The sequence below is a fragment of the Patella vulgata genome, chromosome 9 (assembly GCF_932274485.2).
Source record: "Patella vulgata chromosome 9, xgPatVulg1.2, whole genome shotgun sequence".
Taxonomy (NCBI): domain Eukaryota; kingdom Metazoa; phylum Mollusca; class Gastropoda; family Patellidae; genus Patella; species Patella vulgata.
The window spans coordinates 17245593-17260058 of record NC_065887.2 but is presented as its reverse complement, the minus strand read 5'-3'; the positions used below and the strand labels follow the sequence as shown (position 1 = coordinate 17260058).

The 14466-nt window shown below is 36.9% G+C and overlaps 1 protein-coding gene across 2 annotated transcripts in view; it reads right to left on the bottom strand.

The window, feature by feature from the left end:
* LOC126832036 (innexin unc-9) overlaps positions 1 to 14466 on the bottom strand; it is a 78062-nt gene that overhangs the window by 51543 nt on the left and 12053 nt on the right. The window contains exon 1 of one of the 2 annotated variants that reach the window (XM_050562730.1): positions 14027 to 14045. The exons of the other annotated variant lie outside the window; for it this stretch is intronic. The gene's annotated coding sequence lies outside the window, so the exon portion shown is untranslated. Of the gene's footprint in view, positions 1 to 14026; positions 14046 to 14466 lie in introns of those variants that run through there. 2 annotated transcript variants of the gene reach the window in all.

Below are 14466 nucleotides of genomic sequence, written 5' to 3'. Positions count from 1 at the left end.
ATGGAGTAGAACAGTAGGACGTTAAACTCCATTTCATTTCATTTCATTTCATTTCTAAAAAGGCACAAACGTAAACTATATGAAATGGATAGATAGACTGATAGCATGGACAAAATTACATGACAATTTATACTAAAGAAATGAAATGGGGTGTTTATTGTCATACTTTCTGCAACTAATCCCACTAGTGTAGAATGTAGAAAACAACAATTGAAGGTTGTTTGGGGAATTAAATTCCAAATGGGATTATTCGAGCTATGGAAGACGGAGATGAAATGAAATTGGGTTTAATGTCCTACTGTTCTTTTCCGCCTGGGTTAATGAAGATGAGCACATGATATGAGTGAAATTTTGCCCGGACAGCTATGAATTACTCTTACAAGTTATATATCCAATTCCAACTGCCACGGCATCTTTTACGTGCACGCCAATGTGAACATGTGACCTTGTTTTTTGTCCCATCCAAATGACTAGACAGCTGTCCTGGTCAGGTCCCCTGTCCTGCACCACTGACATGGGGTAACCACACCAGAGAATAATGAAACCGATATCTGACATGCAGTGTACTAGTACGTGTATAAAGAAATTTTGGTTTGCCCGCCTACTCTTATTTCAATTTCAAACTGTAAAAGGTTCTTTTAGTTACCGGTACGTGCATGCCGTGTACAGGGGAACTTGTTTATCGTACCATCTGAATGACTAATTCCTGTCAGAACTGTATCTCGCAGACAAAATTCTTTGACCATTCCTGTCAGTCCAAATGGAAAGCTTCAATAAGAAAATACTGAATTGTTTCAATCGCATTTAGTAATTGAACTGGAATATACAGGTCACAATTCTCTGGAATACAATTACTGCTTATTACTGAGCGATGTTTCGACTGGGCTTCCCTACTCGAAACATCGCTCAGTAATAAGCAGCACTGGTAATTGCAATCCATAGAACTGTACATAAATAATAATAATCAAATTTTTTGCTTTTTTTAAATAGAATTTTGTGATTCAAAACACTTGAAAATGGTGATAGATTATTATCAATATATAGCCTATTATCAAATGTTGTGGAAAATGATTCCTTTTGGCAAACAAAGAAATACAGTGAAAATAGAAGGAAAAGACTCCAAAATAGCCTTAGACAGAGACTGTGGTAATGGCTAAAAGAGTTGTATTTTCATATTGTGGCTTAATAATAATAAGGACGGACAGGAATTCACAGAAGACTTTGTCCGTGAGTGACCGTTACGAAACAAAACAACTGAATGACTACTAGAGCAGGTCACACTGTTAATTCCTTCCAGCTCAGTAAGACTAAAGTGTCTAAAAGTAGACTAAAACTAAAGCCGCAATAATTTAATATGTCATACGTTGCCTATCTTTTTGCTTTCGTCCTGTTTTCATATTCAATCTATTTTGTAAAAATCGAAAAATGATATCTAATTTTGCATCATTGTCTTCTTTTTCAGTAAGGGAATTTCTTCAACACAGGCCCTTATAATAAGTAATAACTAATATTATAGGCCCTAATAACAGTAACAATAAATAACAACGCAGCCATTGTTACATGAAATCAGAAAATTTGCCTGGCCTTTTAAGTTCTAAGTTTTAGTTCTAACCACATTTGGCTGTGAGAGGAAGTAGATCTAGTAGGCTATGTATAGCAAAATTTAATTATTAATAAACTATATGAAATACTTACCGTTTGGGTCTTTAAACAAATACTGTAGGCCTATGTATAGGTCGCGAAACAAATCAACGTGTTCTTTGACTTCATAAAAGCATAAAAGGTTAGATATAAATAATGATGCCATGGCCGTGGCGACATGCTTAGGGGTTTTTTTTGTTTTGTTTTTTTCAGTCAACCCGATTGATTCAGTTTCAAAACTTTCGGCCTCATTCCTTGAGACGATAAATTTATCTAACGATAAAAAGAAATTAATCTCAGAATGTCTGATATTGTATTGACGAGACATTCGACCCACTACACGTTCTCTTCCGTAAATAAGATAATCCTAAACAGTTTTGTTTTTTTTAAATTATATTATTAAATTGGTAACAGAATAATCAGATTCTGAAAGCGAATTATTCGGGTAAACGCGTCGCATAACCAGATCACCGCTCGAAATGGAACCATATCGCAAAATAGTTCCAGTTTTTGACTGGATTAAAGATAATAATTAATTGTGTGACATAATAAATTGACTTAGCTGCATTCGATATAAAATTTTGACAAGAAGAAAGTCCCTGTTACAGCCACGGTTATACCTCCATTAAAAGTCAAATCGGAATCTAGGCCACGACGAATCCCTAGTAACTCACTATTTTCAAAAATGACCGAAATATAAATTTACATTTGTTACAGAATCAGAATATTCCAAATCTTTCTAGAACTTTTGATTTCATGAATTTACATAGCTAACAAATGTTTTCATACTTTAGCATTGAAAAGAGATATTACGAATAACAATTTAACGTTCGATACATTTAAAACGAAAGGACAAATTACGTGGGTTTTTTTATTTTTATTAAATTAGTAGGCCTACAAATCGTTACTGCTATAGTCAGAAATACGATTGGAATAGATAATAGATAAGATCAGATTTTAATGTACCAAAACATCCATTACGACGGGAAGAATACTCCTATAGTAAAGGGAGCAAATTATAAAATGGTGGATCAAAAAGCGACTCAGAACTGTTCGAGAGAAGTTTATGCAATGTACAGTGTATATGTTATAATTGTCGAAATTAGAATATAGGGACCTCTGAAAAGAAAGTTCATTAAATAATAATATATATGCATACAGCGCACAGTTTCCTCCTATAAATAGGATAGGGCCTTGATTATCTACACAAAATCTCATCTTTAATCCCTATTTTAGTATTATTCATAAATATTTTGGCCGCAGTAAAATATGAGTAATTTAGTTGTTTATTAAAGAAGTCCACATTTCGTCAATAACCAGAAAATGGGAATAAAGTTAGTTTTCCAAGTCTCGATTTATTTATTAGGAAAATAAAAACTATACGGCCCTTGTTAGTTGCTACTATAGTAGATAACAAAGGCTGCCCTTGTTAGTTGTTACTGTAGCGGCTAACAATTTACCCCCAGAGGCGCAGAGGCACCCTTAGCGCTGCTACGAGCATCTAAAAATGACTAACAACTTTCTACTACTAGCAGGCTAACAATAGGCGGATCGGGTGGTCATTGATTTCAAATGGCGTGGTTTCGATTCCCTGCTTGTACGTGACAAGGAATAGGTCGCCTGTCCAACCTCGTGGGTTTTCTCCGAGTCCTCTGGTTTTCTCCCACTGCTAAAACACCCTACGCGCAAGCGAATATTGAAATACATTGAACCATATGTTAGTCCCGAAATGACCTAGTTTGTGTCGAATGCACGTTAACTCTCTCTCTCTCTCTCTCTCTCTCTCTCTCTCTCTCTCATTGTGCGCAATTTAACCTAAGCCAACATAGTTAAGGCCAGCTTAATTTTTGTCACGGTCGCTGAGATGTAAATAAGGTTAGGGCAGGTGATTGTTGGCGAGATTGTAAGTTAGGGTTAGGATAAGCATTGGGGCTGGGTCCTGAGTTAGAGTTGGGATTAGCGCTAGCCTTGTTTACATCTCGAATACTTCAGCTGGCCTTATCATTTAGCACCAACCCGGCATACGTTTATAGTGTGCTATAATATGAGGTAAATTTTGCTGGACTGCGGCGCTACGGCCAAGTCTTATTATATAGAATTCAAACCGTCAATGCTTCTTTTACGTACACGCCAATGCACACACGGGACTGCGGGGGTGGGGTGTATAGATCGGTTTAAACGGCCCTGGGACTAATAAAAAAAGAGTCGTTTAGTGTAAGGCATGTGGTGACTGAAAGCCTCCAGACGATATATGAAATATCTATAGCATTTCCTAATATTTATTCTAGATATATATTTCTTTTACACATTATTCTATTAAATATTGTTACAACCTAAAATATTGGTCGTCAAACGTCATATATTTTTTTTTTGACTATATTCAAAGAATATACAAACAGTAAAATTCGGGTATGCAAATATATCTATCTCACAAATTACACACTATAAATAACTCCACCTGTCTCTTGAAAAGCTCTATATGTAATAGCTGAAATCTTAAGATATATTTCAAGCACTTCATATCCTGATCAATCGATGTATTTATTAAACATACCTACTCCATATCTACATGTGTCTATACCCTTTGATGTTTAATCATTATAACTATATACATAATCATAGTAAGCAAGCAGGATGTATACAATCTTATTACATACTGCATTTAAATATAGATAAAAATTTAATCTTAGAACGGGAAAGATTGAAGCCTTAATCCATAAACTGTCTAACATATATTATGTAACTTTCGAGGACGTCCTGTTACGAGATATTATTTCTAATCTGGATTAAGGGTTGACTTTATATCAACGTTAAAACGTGATAAATTGTCCTAACATGTTTCCGAATTAGGCAACGATTAGCAGCGGCCAGTATTCCTAACAAAATAATTCCGCAATGTCATTTATACATAAAAAAAATCAACCAAATAACTATTTCATCGGGTATTAAACCTTTATAAAGGAACAGCAAGCTATATAGTGCAATGAAATGAAATGGGGTTTAACGTCCTACTGTTCTGCTCCGAACTGGGCTAATGAAGACGGGCATACGCCAAACAGTGTGTTGTGAGGGAAATTTTGCCCGGACAGCGGCACTACAGTCTACTCTTATATCAAATTCCAACTGTCAAGGGATCTTTTATGTGCACGACTAGACAGCTGTCCTTGTCAGGCAAGTACGTCGGAAAATCTGGATGAACTTTCTCGGCCAATGCAGGGATCGAACACCCGACCTCCAGACTAGCGAGCCAGCGTCTTACACACGCAAGCTATATACAATTTGACATTCATCTCAATAGTAAATATATGCACTATTTCAATATAAACACGATATTATCTAAGCACACGAAGTAATAAAAAGTAGGCTGGTGTGTACGAAACAGATAGTCTAGGTTTTAGTACTATATTTACCTAAGACAAATCAACCAGTGCCTCCCCCCCCCAAGTCGATTCTAAACTTAAACACACCTTCTTCACGAAAAAGATCTTGTCTTTACCAAACTAACAACATTTTTTATATTATAATGGCCTACTATCCAAATATCCAAATATCATTTGTTTGATAAAGAAGACAGGATTCAGTAATTATATATCCATAAAAAATATACCTTGTAATTTTTGTTCACCTTTTACTTTTATTTCGATAAAAAATTTAATATATATCGCTTTAATTGAACACGTGGTTTTTCTGCTCTGTAGCAGAGTATTGAACATTGATTAACGGTAAATAAAGTGAGAACAGAAAACAGATGATTTGGAACAAATTGTATTGAATATATATTAAGCGTGTAATTCAATTACAAGTAATTCAAATACAAATAAGCTTAAAATTAATGTAATTCCCTTCGATTGACATCACAATAGATTTATACAATGCTACTCAGTTTTCTGAGAAAACTGGGCTAATTCGTTCACAATTTACTAGGGCAATTCTTTCGTTCTGAGAAGGTAATTCTTTTAAAATATTCCAAGAAAAGTATAGTTCTTTCAAAATGTTAATGTCTTTAATATTTTACTAACTGCAACAATTGTTGTTTCACGCGTTCTAGAATTAAACAGGCTAGGAATATAACTGTCCCGTGCACGACACCAGTCACACTGGATAGCCAACTGGAGTAATGGTCCTATCCCACTTTAAGCCCCGTACAGACCATCAAACATTTGTTCAAAACATGTTCGCACATTTGTATTATGATGTCCGTGGATAAATGTAGGCTCACTGTTTTCCCACAAACTTGAACATCTTGTATGACGTTTATTAAGTTTTAACCGCGTTTTTGACCTTCTCCTAAAAATGTTCGCAACATGTCAAGTTTAGATTGTGGTAGAATTACCGATCATGTGACATAAAAAAATAGCTGCACCGATGGAATAAAATGCATACACTTTCCCAGAGCTAACTGCATGGGTGGCAACTCGGGTCAGTTAGCACCTGCTAACTACCATCCCAGCGGTTCTCAATTAGGTTACTTTATATATGACTTGTTTCCAGCAGCAACGCGTTAGATCGGCGCGACATTGGTACCGAAAGGTTGTATCAGACACGATGCCTTTAACTATAACGGAACGAGTACCCTTTCATCTAACACAATTGTATGAGGAAAACCATTTCAAAACAATATAGGTGATGGTCTGGCAATCTGTCGAAAATCCATAAAATGTTTCAACAAATTTGGACATCTTGATTCAAATGTATTGGACAAATGTATGATCGCGTGGACCTGGCTTTAGACTTAATAATTAGCTACAGGTAATAAATATAATGCACAATCTCGTATGAGAAGATATGTCTCACCAAAATATTGACATTTGTTTCAGTTTTACGGGGGCCACTGGCACCCTAACCAGAAGTTCCCGGGTTCGACCCCGGTGTTGACCACGATGATTCCTAGGGATTTTCCAGCCTGCCCCCCCCCCACTGTGTAAGAGATGCATGACAGAGAGCCTGGCAAGAAAAACGGGTCCTGCTTATGCCATTGGCAAAACGCCAAGCATCCACTGACAGTTACACTATCAAAAATGGGTGTAATAAAAAAATCTATTAGCAGTGTTAATTAAGTGTAAATTTTACACCACAGCTAGCGTTTTTTTAAATGTTATACCTTTCCAAGGATAACCAACTAAAAGAACCGATATTCAAGACTACCGAACGCCCGAATAGGTGTAATTGTGGGGTGTTTCGGATAAGCTACACCACTGTCTATCAGTGTTATACTGCATTTACACCAAAGGTAGCTATTATTGGAGAATAAATTATAGAACAGCGTTAATCTTAAAGCGTTTATTAGGTTGCAAAAGTGTAATCGATATTCATGAGTACTGAACACGAGGATAGGTGTAATTGTAGCCGCTAAAGCGTGTTTGGGATGAGCTACCTCTCTAGAAGCGTTTTATTGCATTTACACCAACAGGAGTAATTATTTTAGGTTAACATTCCTCCGAATGTGTAAATTTTACACCGTATCTTGCGTTACAAAAGTATTTGTGTACTCCAAATTGAGTGTTTTTGTAAAATATGGCGTTAATTGCATTAGTAACACAACTATAACTCATTTTAGGGTGTTTACTCATTACGAATATAAGTCTTTTAGAATATTATCATGTATGATAATCTGAATAATATCTCATAACGCCTCAAGTATAGATTATTTTAGCTTGTATACACTTATAGCTGTGTAAATGTTCAAAAATATTACCAAGTACAATATCTTAATTAATTATTCTTAATTCAGGTGAGGTGCATAAATGAATAAACCACATTATTCAGCTAAGTTATAAGGATATGTGTATTGATTTTTCCACATAATTTATATTCATTGTAAATTGATAGAGATTGTCTAATTGTCCGACAGCCGTTGAATTTAAATCAGTCTGATGAATATTTGTCAATTTAATGTCATTGTAAAATGAAGCAAAGTAGTCGATGGTCTATAATGTTATCTGGGTCGGGCTACACGTCCTATACTAATTATCATAGAGACCTATAGCCAATTTCAAGTTTTCTGAACTTAGAAGTCGTTGGGTTGAAATAAATATCCATCAAAACAAATTACACCCGCGTTGGTGTAATATACTATTCAAAAAAAGTAGGGATATTTGATTTTTAAGTGCTATTAAAGTCACCTAATGAAACTGACGAAGAAACAAATGACAAAATGAAATGAAGTTCACATTCATCGATTTATTCCAAATGATCGTTAGACTAAGTAAGGCACAGACTGACCATTATAAGGGTAAAATGATACCCGGGGTCAAACAGCAAAGTTACCACAGCATCACAACCAAGTCAGTAACGGGTAAATCCTCCTCTGTTTGCCAAACAAGCATTGATCCGACGTGGCATACTCCTAATGAGACGTCTAAGGTCATTTTGGTCCAGATTGTCCCATTCCTGTTGCAACGCAGCAGCAAGTTCTTGGACATTGGCAGGACGTTGTTGACGTTGACGTAACCTCTGTCCAAGCATGTCCCAGACATGCTCGATGGGGGAGAGGTCGGGACTCAGTGCTGGCCAAGGTAATGTGGTGATGTTCTGTTGTTGGAGGTAACCTGTAACGATCCTGGCCCTGTGACATCTTGCGTTGTCATCCTGGAAGATGAAACGGCGGCCATGACGTCGTGCGAACGGCACAACATGGACTGCCAAGATGTTGTCCCGGTAGTACTGGCCTGTAACACGCCCTGCAACAACATGTAAAGCCGTTCTTCCAGCAACAGTGATGCCTCCCCACACCATAACAGAACCACCCCCCAAATCGATCATGTCTGATGACGTTAACGTCTTGGAAGCGCTCGTTTCGACGACGCCACACCCTCCTACGTCTGTCCAAAAAATCAACAGTGAACCTTGACTCATCTGAAAACATCACATTGCTCCAGCGTCGATTATCCCAGTGTTGACGATCCCTACACCAACGACGTCTTGCCTGAATGTGATGATCTCTCAAACAAGGGATCACGCGAGGACGTCGGGCGCGAAGGTGACCCCTATGCAGTCGATTCCGAATCGTCTGGCCACTCACTCTCACACCAGTGTCTGTTTGAAGACGAGCGCTGATCTGATTTGCTGTGATGACACGATTTCTCAAGGCCAAGGTACGGATAAATCGATCCTGGGCTTGAGTTGTCGCCCTTGGTCGACCTGAGCGTGGTCTGTCCTGTACAGATTGTGTATCACGGTATCTGGACCATAGCCTGCTTATGACAGACTGAGAAACATTCATCGTCCGCGCCACAACCGCCTGTGTTGTGCCGATCTGTAGCATGCCAAGGGCACGTAACCTTTCATTTTGGGTAAGCCGACGCATATCAAAATTTGTTTTCTGGTCACTAAAACAATTAAACTGATGTTTCCACCCTGGAATTCAATGCCACAATGACTGTAACATTCAAAGTCAGAGTCGTGCAAATCTTGGGTTGGACCCCCATGATGATCCCAAGCATCACCTGCATTCCATGCGGTAGCTATTGGTGCGTTTGGGCGTCACATGTAACTGGAAATGTTTCTTCTGTTAGGTTCTATAGTGACTTTTTTCGTAGTCATTTGCATATTTTAGTATTATGCCCCCAAAATCAAATATCCCCTACTTTTTTTGAATAGTATAATTAAAAATGGGAGCGTAATTTACAAAACATCCCTCAGGGCTAATGCGTAATCTATACCCACGGGTGTAAACTATTTAAGTGTAACATTACACTGTCTGAGTGTATCAGGTAGGTTACACTACTGCAAGTGGTAACTATAGTTTCCACCTGAATTGGTGTAATGTTCTACACTAGTTGGGGAATTATCGGTTTACACCATTAAAGGCTAGGAGTTACCCCTATTTAGGTGGCAACTGGCTTCCACCCGAATGGGTGTAAACTACCTTATTATTTTAACAGTGCATAAACAGTAGGCCTTGTGAGAGCTGTGAAGGCAAAAGATGGTGAAGATAAGTAACATGTTAAACCAATTTCTTTCCAATTTTCCAAAATCATTTAATTTATGAAAATTCAACTGTAAAACCAAATCAGGTCAAATCGAATATTATATTCTTATCGATTGGCGTGATAAGTGTTCAAAGTGTTTGTTAAATCAAGATAATTCATTTTATTTACCATAAATCTATGTTTTTTAACCTGCCACGAAAAACCAAACCTGTTTAATCAATACGATGTGTATTAAAATTTTAATAAAAGCTCAAAAATGGTTATTCAAACAGTTGCTATGGTATCCATCAAGCTAGCACAATTGGTGCTCGATTCCCCACCTCCGGTCAATCAAACATGAACACCCCGCCTTAACGACTTCGTCGCTACGCCATTGAAGGATTCCTATGTATAGATAAAGTTCGTCTTACCGTGTAGTTGATTTTTACAACGTGTCAGAAAATATGTCTATTGCGTGCCATCGTATTTAAATCCTTGCAACATTATTTACAAATAAACCTCAAGCACACATCAGAGTTTTTAGCATGCCGATAGACAGATACATTCCACACGTGGTGCTTTATTCTCTTAACCCCGTTTACATTAGCCCAGTATGAATAAACCCTATTTCATTTCAATTCACTTCATTTATTCTCTTAACTCGGACATCAAGCCGCAATGAAGACACTCCTCCCATTCCCCTCCCCACGAACCCCAGGCATTATGATGTCAACTTTACGGTTAGCTATTGAAATTCCAAAAGAACATTAAAACGAAATCTAAAATTCTTAGAATGGAAATGATTTCAATATTTCAATATATATAAATATTAATTTATTATGAACGTGTTTACGTCTGGTAAATCCGGACTTTCATATCGCTAATAAAAGTAAATCGATGTGTACAATAGTTTGCGACAGTTTGTGACAGAAAGTCGAAACCATCGATTTGTATTTGGTAACACATGTTACTAACTAAACATATACAACTTCTTGTTAGCACGAATCAAATGAAGCGTGACCGAACAGAAGGACTTGTTACTTATTGTTGTGTGAACGTTTTCAGCCAATATCGAAATCTGCAGAAAATTTCAAATTTTTCACGGCTTAATCCATGCTAATGAACCCAGATTGATTATTTAACATCTAATTAAGAAAACAAAATCAAAATATCAAACGGATTAAAACAGATCCATCAGTTAGATTTCGTGAATACGTTAAGATGGCGACGGACGTCTTATGATATCATGACGTCATCCGACAATAAACAGACTTGTAATTAACGACCAGCAAGAAAGCGGGAAGATCAACTTCGAATAGAGAAAATAGAAAAAGTAATGTGTACCATTTACATGACAGGGGCCATAGATCAATGACATTTCGCTTCACCGTATCTTTTATAATACAGAACGGAATTGAATAATGGTTGTACTGATATTTCTATTAGAAATTCAACTTACTATATTATAGTTTGTAAGGATTTTCTATATTACTCAAATCACTCTCATGGGGTAAGTAGTTGGATGATTCTACTATCTGGCCAGCGTTTCCATTACTTGTGGAACTCCAGACAGAGTTTAGAACATGGCAGCCGTTAGTTACTATACTGTTCGAATCGGTTTAATAACAGATCAAAAGACCAGTCTGTATAATGTGTTCGGTGATGAAGATATCTAAATCACGGTTTGTTAATGTGGGGGAATTTATTTGAAATAATATAGATGCCGAAAAAATGACAAATATACAATGAGGTATCTTTTGCATACAAGATGTGTATACGGGCGCACTAACCAAGTTATCAGCCTGGTTTAATTCAAGGTGTTGGCTGATAATCTAGGATTTTTCAGCGTGGCTTCCCTTTGTCAGTGATGCAGGACCGACAATGAAAGGTGTCTAGTCGATCAGATGGGACGAAAAACCGAAGTCCTGTATACAGATTTCCATCATCGCACAATGTGTGACGCAGTCTTCATTAATATGGTTGGTATAGAAAAGTAGGACTTTAAACCTTACTTCATGTCAGTTCGCTTGGTAAATTATCTAAAAATTATGAACTGTTTTGTTTACTTACCTATGGAAATTCGTGGTTTAGCTTTGTATATTTAAGAGTGAAATATATTAATACAATACAAATAACTGTATATTATACTATAGATAACATCAATCAATATGGGGTAAAAAGGGTGGATGTAACATGTTAATAATATTCATAAGCCTACATATAAAATCTCATAGCAAACTTTAAATCAATAATGTATATTAAATTATAACCATACGATACCACAAGATAAAATATGCACAATTTAATTCTAAAATAAACCCATCCATGCATATTATTTCAAGTAATAATTTAAACTAAAGACCAGGTCACACTTGACTTGAGAATTTTCTGATTACAGGCTTCTGCTCTGGTTTCACCTGTATTTAATCCGTGGTACTCGCACCATGGCCAGAAAAAAACTTTTATGGATGCAACAACTTAAAGAGACTATTCCGATTTGAACAGAGTCTCAAAAATAAAGTTCCAAGTATGTATGAAATTTAAGCGCCAAAATATAGAGGAATGGTGTATTTACCTTGTCTCAAGATTTCATCTCAAAATATTGAATCGTTTAGATGTGAACGTCAAAACTGCTTATCCGGACACGTAACCCTTTTACGATTTCAGGTCAATTTTTTTCGTTGGGTGACCTGATAAACTATTGCCGTTTCTTTGGAGTTATATACAGTGCATGACCCACTTGATAACGAAAGGTAAATTTCACCTGCACCTTATTTTTTATAAAATAAAGTCTGGTTTTATCCAGACACCGCATAATTCAGCTTGGGACAACGGTCTCAATTTCTAGATTAAGACTAACGGGTTTAAGTTGTTTGAAAACGTATCACGTTTATTGAGTTAGTTGCTCGGCCCTAAGGTTGAGGATTTTAAGAGATTTGAACACAAAATTAAGCAGTTTTATTCTCCAAAATATTATCGGGACTGGCCCTTTATCAAAACCACAGGGATATTCTAGACGCAATTTAAGTTGTCTGGTTCTGGTCTGTTTAAAGTTTTAGCCCAATATATTGTTACCGCTTGGGGTAGAGCGATCGTCTCTGATTTTCCACTGAGTGGTCTGGTAAATGTAATATTTGACAAAATGAAAGGAAATGGGGTTTAACGTCCTACTTTTTCGCTCCAAACTGGGCTAATGAAGACGGGCATACGCCATACAGTGTGCTACAGTGTGATATGAGGGAAATTTTGCCCGGACAGCACTACAGCCTACTCTTATATCGAATTCCAACTGTCAATGGATCTTTTACGTGTACGCCAATGTGTACACGGGACCTCGGTTTTTCTTTTCATCCGAATGACTAAACAGCTGTCCTTGTCAGGCTCTCCGTCCTGCATCACTGACAAAGGGGGACCACGCCGGAAAATCTGGATGAACTTTCTCTGCCAATGCAGGGATCGAACACCCAACCTCCAGGCTAGCGAGCCAGCGTCTTATCCACTAAGCCACCGTGACAGCAGTAATATTTGACAAAAGGTAATCATATAATTGAAACAGAACAGCAACCTGCAAATTTCTATAGCTGGAAACCAACAAAACAATAAAAAAAGGAAATAAAAGAAGAAAAGTATACTGGGAGTCTATGCGTCTGAGTTATAGGCAGTTTATATAGAGACATTTGTATTTATCTCTTTGTCGGACATTTTATATATTTTCTACCGAATTGTGACAATCATACCAACGCCACTGACACCGACCGTTTTAATGTAACCTAAATTAGTAATAAAGTACAAAACTAATTTGATCTGACCACGTTTAACAAAATCTTGCTTTGCAAGCACCCATTTACCCCTTTCCAAATATCATGTATCCACGCATCATCAGTAACCAAAGAAAATTTGAAGCAAAAAACCCTTACTCCTCCAAAAAACCAAACCGCAATACTTATAAACACGAAAATACAGTCAAATTTTAAAGGAACCGTAATTTATTTACACCCCAGTGACCTCAATGATAGACCATTACTACAATAAATGGAATTGTTGAAATTGTTGATTGTAAAAAAGAACAAATAACCGACCATTTGTTCAGGTGTGTTTTACGTAACCAGTCAACAAAACCTTGGTAGACATTCATCAAGTTGTTGTTATATCATCTATGTAAATATCAACCCTAATTATGTCTGCCTTATTCCATTTATTTGAAGGAAAACCAAAACATGTTTTAAGATTTACAATTTCTGGGGCCACGGATTCTTCTTCAATGCAACGGTTTTGATGACGGTATCAAGGCACCCCAGAATAAACTATTATTTGGTTCTTGTCTTTTAACAATTTATCAAAACATCATCAATGTCATCATCAACATCTTTGTAAATGGGAAACGGTTGTTGAATGTTCATCAAATATGAAGGACAGATTTTAAGTAGTCTGCGATGTGACCCTAGGTGAAAGCAGACGCTGATACAGTAACTTACCATATCCTACATTTATCAGCGATGGAAAACTCCATAAACACCCAGCTCACACAGCTGTTATTCTACGGTATCATCCAAGGTAGAAGCGGACGTAAACAGCCAGTGGTATTTGTTTTTTTAAACGGTGTAAATTTTTCTAAGAGTAGAACACATACTACACAGAAGATGACAGGTCAAAATGTTCTCTAGATTATGTTTCCGTGTGACTAGGGACAAGTAAACAGGATTTCAAATATATACTTTACACTTTCAGTAGAACACTTTTTATCTCTTTAACAAGGACACGGAGCAGGTCAAGTCTTTTTGCTCAACCCTGAAACCATATTGATATATCACTGTCATTCTAACTATCGATGAAGATCATGCACAAAGCACCGTGACTCCCAGATTTAGATTAGGAGCTGACAATTCTCGCCATAATTGTTAAACAAATAGATAAT